Source organism: Tamandua tetradactyla, chromosome 10, assembly GCF_023851605.1.
Source record: "Tamandua tetradactyla isolate mTamTet1 chromosome 10, mTamTet1.pri, whole genome shotgun sequence".
Taxonomy (NCBI): Eukaryota; Metazoa; Chordata; class Mammalia; order Pilosa; family Myrmecophagidae; genus Tamandua; species Tamandua tetradactyla.
The window spans coordinates 57,025,466-57,031,465 of NC_135336.1; positions in this window are offsets into that span (position 1 = coordinate 57,025,466).

Below are 6,000 nucleotides of genomic sequence, written 5' to 3' on the forward strand. Positions count from 1 at the left end.
TTCTCAAGTGCTCATGGATCATTCTCAAGAATAGACCATATGTTGGGTAACAAAGCAAGTCTTAACACATTCAAAAAGAATGAAATCATACAAAACACTGTCTTGGATCATAATGGAATGAAGTTGGGAATCAATAACAGGCAGAGGGCCAGAAAATTATCAAATATATGGAGGTTAAACAACACACTCTTAGACAAACAGTGGGTCAAGAAAGAAATTACAAGAGAAATCAGTAAATATCTTGAGGCAAAAGAAGATAAAAACACAACACACAAAAATTTATGGGATGCAGAAAAGGCAGTGCCTAGGGGTAAATTTATTGCCTTAAATGCTTATATTAGAAAAAGAAGAAAGAGTGAAAACTGAGGAATTAACTGTTTCACTTAGAAGAACTAGAGAAAGAACAGCAAACTAACCCCAAAGCCAACAAAAGGAAAGAAATGATAAGTATTAGAGCAGAAATAAATTAAATTGAGAACATGAAAACAATTGAGAAAATCAACAAAACTAGAAGTTGGTTCTTTGAGAAAATCAATAAAATTGATGTACCCTTAGCTAGATTGACAAAAGAAAAGAGAGAGAGAGAGAGAGGATACAAGTAAACAAAATCTGAAATGGAAGAGTAGACATAATCACTGACCCTGCAGAAATCAAGGAGATAATGAGAGGATATTATGAGAAACTATATGTTAATAAACTAGACAATGTAGATGAAATGGACAACTGTCTAGAAAGGCATGAACAACCAACATTGACTTGAGACAAAATAGACACATCAACAAACCAATCACAAATAAAAAGATTGAATCAGTCATCAAGAAGCTCCCAAAAAAGAATATAGCTTTACATGTTAATTCTTCCAAGCATTCAAGAAAGAATTAGTACCAATCCTGCTCAAACACCTCAAAAAAATTAAAGAGGAGGGAAAGCTACCTAACTCATTCTATAAAGCCAACATCACCCTAATACCAAAGCCAGACAAAGATAGCATAAGCAAATTATAGACCAATCCTTTTCATGAATATAGATGCAGATATCCTCACAAACTTCTTGCAAATCGAATCCAGCAGCACATTTAAAGAATTATACACCCTGACCAAGTACAATTTATTCTAGGTATGCAAGGGTGGTTCAACATAAGAAAATCAATTAACATAATACACCATATCAACAAATCAAATTGGAAAAAGAAAACACATGATCATCTCGATTGATGCAGAAAAGGCATTTGACAAAATTCAACATTCTTTCTTGACGGAAATACTTCAAAGGATAACAATAGAAGGAAACTTCCTCAACAAGATAATGGGAATATATGAAAAACCCACATCCTCCTCAATGATGAAAGACTGAAAGCTTTCCCTTTAGGATGAGGAAGAAGTCAAGGATGCCCACTGTCACCATTGTTATTCAACATTGTGCTGGAAGGTCTAGCCAGAGCATTTAGAGAATAAAAGAAATAAATGGCATCTAAATAGGAAAGGAAGAAGTAAAATTCTCATTCTTTACAGATGATATGATATTATATGTTGAAAATCTAACAGCAAAGCTATTAGAGCTAATAAATGAGCACAGCAAAGTGTCAAGTTACAAATCAACACCCAAAAATAATAATGTTGACTAGTGATGAGCAATCTGAAGAGGGAATCAAGAAAAAAATTCCATTTACAATAGCAACCAAAAGAATAAAATATTTAGGTATAAATCTAACTACGGATACAGAAGACCTATACACAGACAACTACAAGAAATTCCTAAAAGAAATCATGGAAGACCTAAAAAAAAAATGGAGGGCATACCATGTTCATGTACTGGAAGACTAAATATATTTAAGATGTCAATTCTTCCAAAATTGATTTGTAGATTCAATGCAATACCAATTAAAAACCCCAAAACTTAATTTGTAGAAACAGAAAAACTAATAACCAGATTTATTTGGAATAGTACAGTACCCCAAATACCTAAAAATATCTTGAGAAAGAAAAACGAATTGGGAGGTCTCACACACCTGACTTTAAAACATATTAGAAAGCTGCAGTTTTCAAAGCAGCATGGTACTGGCATAAAAATACACACAAAAATAGATGCACTGACCTGTGGAATTGAATAGAGTGTTCAGATTTGCACCTTCTCATCTATGGACAACTGATCTTTGATAAAGCAGTCAAGCCAACTCACCTGGGACAGAGCAGTCTCTTCAATAAATGGTGCTTTGAGAACTGAATATCCATATGCAAAAGAATGAAAGAGGATCCATATTTCACATCCTTTACAAAAATGAATTCAAAATGGATCAAAGACATAAACATTGGCACTAAAACCATAAAACATTTAGATGAAAATCTAGGGAAATATCATAAATCTTATAATAGAAGGCAGTTTCCTAGACCTTACACACAAAGCACAAGCTCTGAAAAAAGAAACAGATAAATGGGAGCTCCTCAAATTTAAAAATTCCCATTTTACCCAGTTTTTCTTGCAGTTGGGTTAGTTCTGTGTTTTAGCTTTTAACAGAGTATAAGCAAAATGTTTTTTATGTTCCCACTCTTGCTTGTTTTCATGAAGAGGCTTCATATATTTCTATTTTACAAGAACCCATGGGCACCTGGGAAGAGATGTCACATCTTGACTAGTCTCAGATCTTTACCAGGTCACAAAGGTTGCTCATTGGGAGAGCCCCCACCCTCTGGAGTATATAAGAGCTCAACACTCAGTCAGTGTATGTTTCTATAAACTCTGATATGAAGAGAGGTGTGCAGAGCTGCCATTCACTGACCTTAATCCAATCAGTTGGCCTCCAAAGGGGACCAGTCAAGGTGTAATCTTTTTCTTTGCTCTTTGTGCTGTTTAAATAATAAAATGTTTACTTGCTGAAAGCCTCTATTGGGCCTGAGTCTGTGTTCCCATAAGGCACCATAGAGCAACTCCCTCCACCATTGTATAAGAAGGGTTTCATTTCTACTTGTAATAATGGAGATATTTACCATACAGTAAAGAGAAAACTGTCTGGAAAATGTTGTGCCAGTTGCAGCTTTGAAAATTTATTAAAGGTTGAGGTCAACCCACAGCAACCTGATAGGGAAGGAATTGGAATAATAAACACACACAAATCTTCTCTTCCTCAAAACTTCCACTGCCCTCTACTGAAATAACCCAGTCATAAGTCTGAAAGCAAAGGAAGTTTTTGCCATGTTCCATGCAGGTCATCCTCTCTGAGTAAGGTGCAGAAATTTGGAACACAGTTTTGAGAAGGATGTGGAAGAACTGCAGCACATGGATATTTTTGTGAATGGAATTTTATTAAATCATATGAGTTCTACAGCACAGAGAAGGAAGCATTGAATGTAACTACGATTCTCAAATTATATCTTGCATTAAAAATATCTAGGTGGCTAAAATACAGATTGCTGTATTTATCACCCCCTCAGAGTGTCTGATAAGAAGGTCTAGGCTGGGATCCAAGAATTTGCCTTTGTAACAATTTTTCAGGGTTTGCTATTGCAACAGTTTGAGGGACCAAGCTTTGAGAACCACTGATCCATAGATTCAGAATATCCAGGTTTTGAATGCTGACTGCTTTTTGTAGTGTGGAACCGTGAATAATTCCTTCAACTTCTCTGATATTATGTATTTATCTATTTATATATGACATTCATCTATTAGATAGTTAAATAAATCATTTCATTTTTAAAATGAAAATGTTTATGTTTATCTTGAGGTGCTTTGTATTTATTAATATAAAATTGCATGAGAAAATCCCCAGTATGTTCCTTGGCACTGGACAAATATGAATGCAAAGAATTTGCTTTTTTGTCTATATTTAAGTAATAAATTAATATTAAGTAATAAACTTGATTGATAAATTAAAAGCCAATGGAGGGGGTGTGAGGGTAGTTCAGTGGTAGAATTCTTGGTTGCCATGCAGGAGACCCGCATTCAATTCCCAGCCTGTGCACTTCCCCCAAAAAACAAACAAAACAACCAACCAACCAACAAACACACAAACAAAAATTCAATAAATGGTGCTACAATAATGGGGTACTCACATGGAAAAAGAATGACATGTGACCCCACCATACAGCATACCCACCCCCCAAAAAAAAGTCAATGGAAAGTTAAGAGGAAATTCAGATTTCCTGTTTGGTGAGGTTGGTTTTATTGGTTTTCTGTCTCTTAGGAACAATGAAATTATCTAAAATTGAGAATATTGATGGACCGTGGACTTTGGGTCCTCTACGTGATGCCTGATGAATGCAAGTGGCTGAAGGATGCACTGATGGAGAAGTAGATTGGCAAATGATGGTGTATACTTATGAATGAAAGTTGTACTGCAACAGAAAGGAAGAATGTTCTGAGGCACGAAATGACATGAATGAACATGTGCGACATTTGGTAAGACAAAACGAGCCAGAAACAAGAAAACAGCAATGGTATGGTCACCTTTAGTATAATGTTTATAAGAAACAGGGGCCTAGATTGTAAGCTTTTAGAGCAGACATATTAAGTCCATATTATTTCTGGATTTTGAGAGGCTGTTTTACATATATAGCCTGATATTTAGAGATAAGAATGAAGCCAAGCAGGTTGGGGTTAATGTAATTCAGAACATAGGGGTAAAGAAGAAAGTACTCACATATGCTTTGAGACCAATGGAAGAAAGGTTTATTTGATCTGGAACTGAAATTTTCTGTAATGCATAATCTAATTCAACTTATCTGTATAGCTCATTTGAACAACTGAAACACAGGGAAGCAGAGAAAAAGAAAGAGGTCCTTTAATTCTGTAGAGATTATTGTAATGCCTGGAAATATCCTAGAGTATATTAAGCAGATAATCAAAGAGTATTGGCAAAGTCCCCTGAGAGAGGGGGAAAAGATTATGGAACTATTAAACTATTAAACCTTACCATCAGGGAATCCCCTGATACTGTGTCAAACTTTAGGGGCACCCAAATCAATAGGCCATGCCCTCAATCATGAGGCTTTCTCTTCTGAAGCTTATGTAGGTAGCAGATAATCTGAGACTACCTATAGGTGTGCCTAAGAGTTATTTCTGGAAGACCTCTTTAGTTGCTCAGATGTGGCTTTACATTCTCTAAGCCCAACTCTGCAAGCAAAGTCATTGCCCTCCCACCCCAGGTGAGCCATGACATCCAGGGTTGAAAGTCTCCGTGGTGACTTTAGAGATGACTCCCAGGGATGAATCTATACCTGCCACCATGGGATCAACAATTACATCCTGACCAAAAAAGGAAAAGAAATGTAATTAATTAAGTATTAGTGGTAAAGAGAGTTCAAATAGAATTGAGAGGCTACTCTGCAGGTTTCTCTTATGCAAGCTTCAGGTAGATCTTGCTACTTATCATAACCTGCCAACACCCAACCAGTATCATTCCAGTCAATCTTAAACCTTGGGCAATATATAAAATTCCACAAGGGTTGCATGCACTAGAGTAACGTTCCAGAAACCTACAACCTCCAGGTGGGTCCCTGGTCCAGATAAATCCTAAAGCCTTTTCCAGCCTCACCAGATCATCAGGTAGTTCCATCTCCCTACCCTATATTAGTGATAGACCCTTCCAATATCAAAAATTTAGAATTGCTATAACCCAGTCAGCCCCAAAGAGTGGTATGGAAAGATCAAAGGTGATGGTGGACTCATACAGAGAAGATAAGACTTAACAAATGAATAAGAACGCTGAATCACTAAATTGATACCTCTTTTAGTCTTCAGGATTTTAGAGCACTAGAAGTAAAAGCCTAAAATTGTGAACTTGTAACCATGTCAAAATCTGAACTATGTTCTATAACTAATTGTGGTGCTGTGCTTTGAAATTTATAGCTTTTTTGTATATATGTTATTGTTCACAAAATAAAAGAAGGAAAAAAAGTTGATTGTGATGACAAAAAATGTATTTAAGCCCTCTAGCCTCCTATATTCTGGAGCAACTAGAAGAAAAAATATGAGAGGATTGTATGCTAGCCCATGACAAACTCTGGG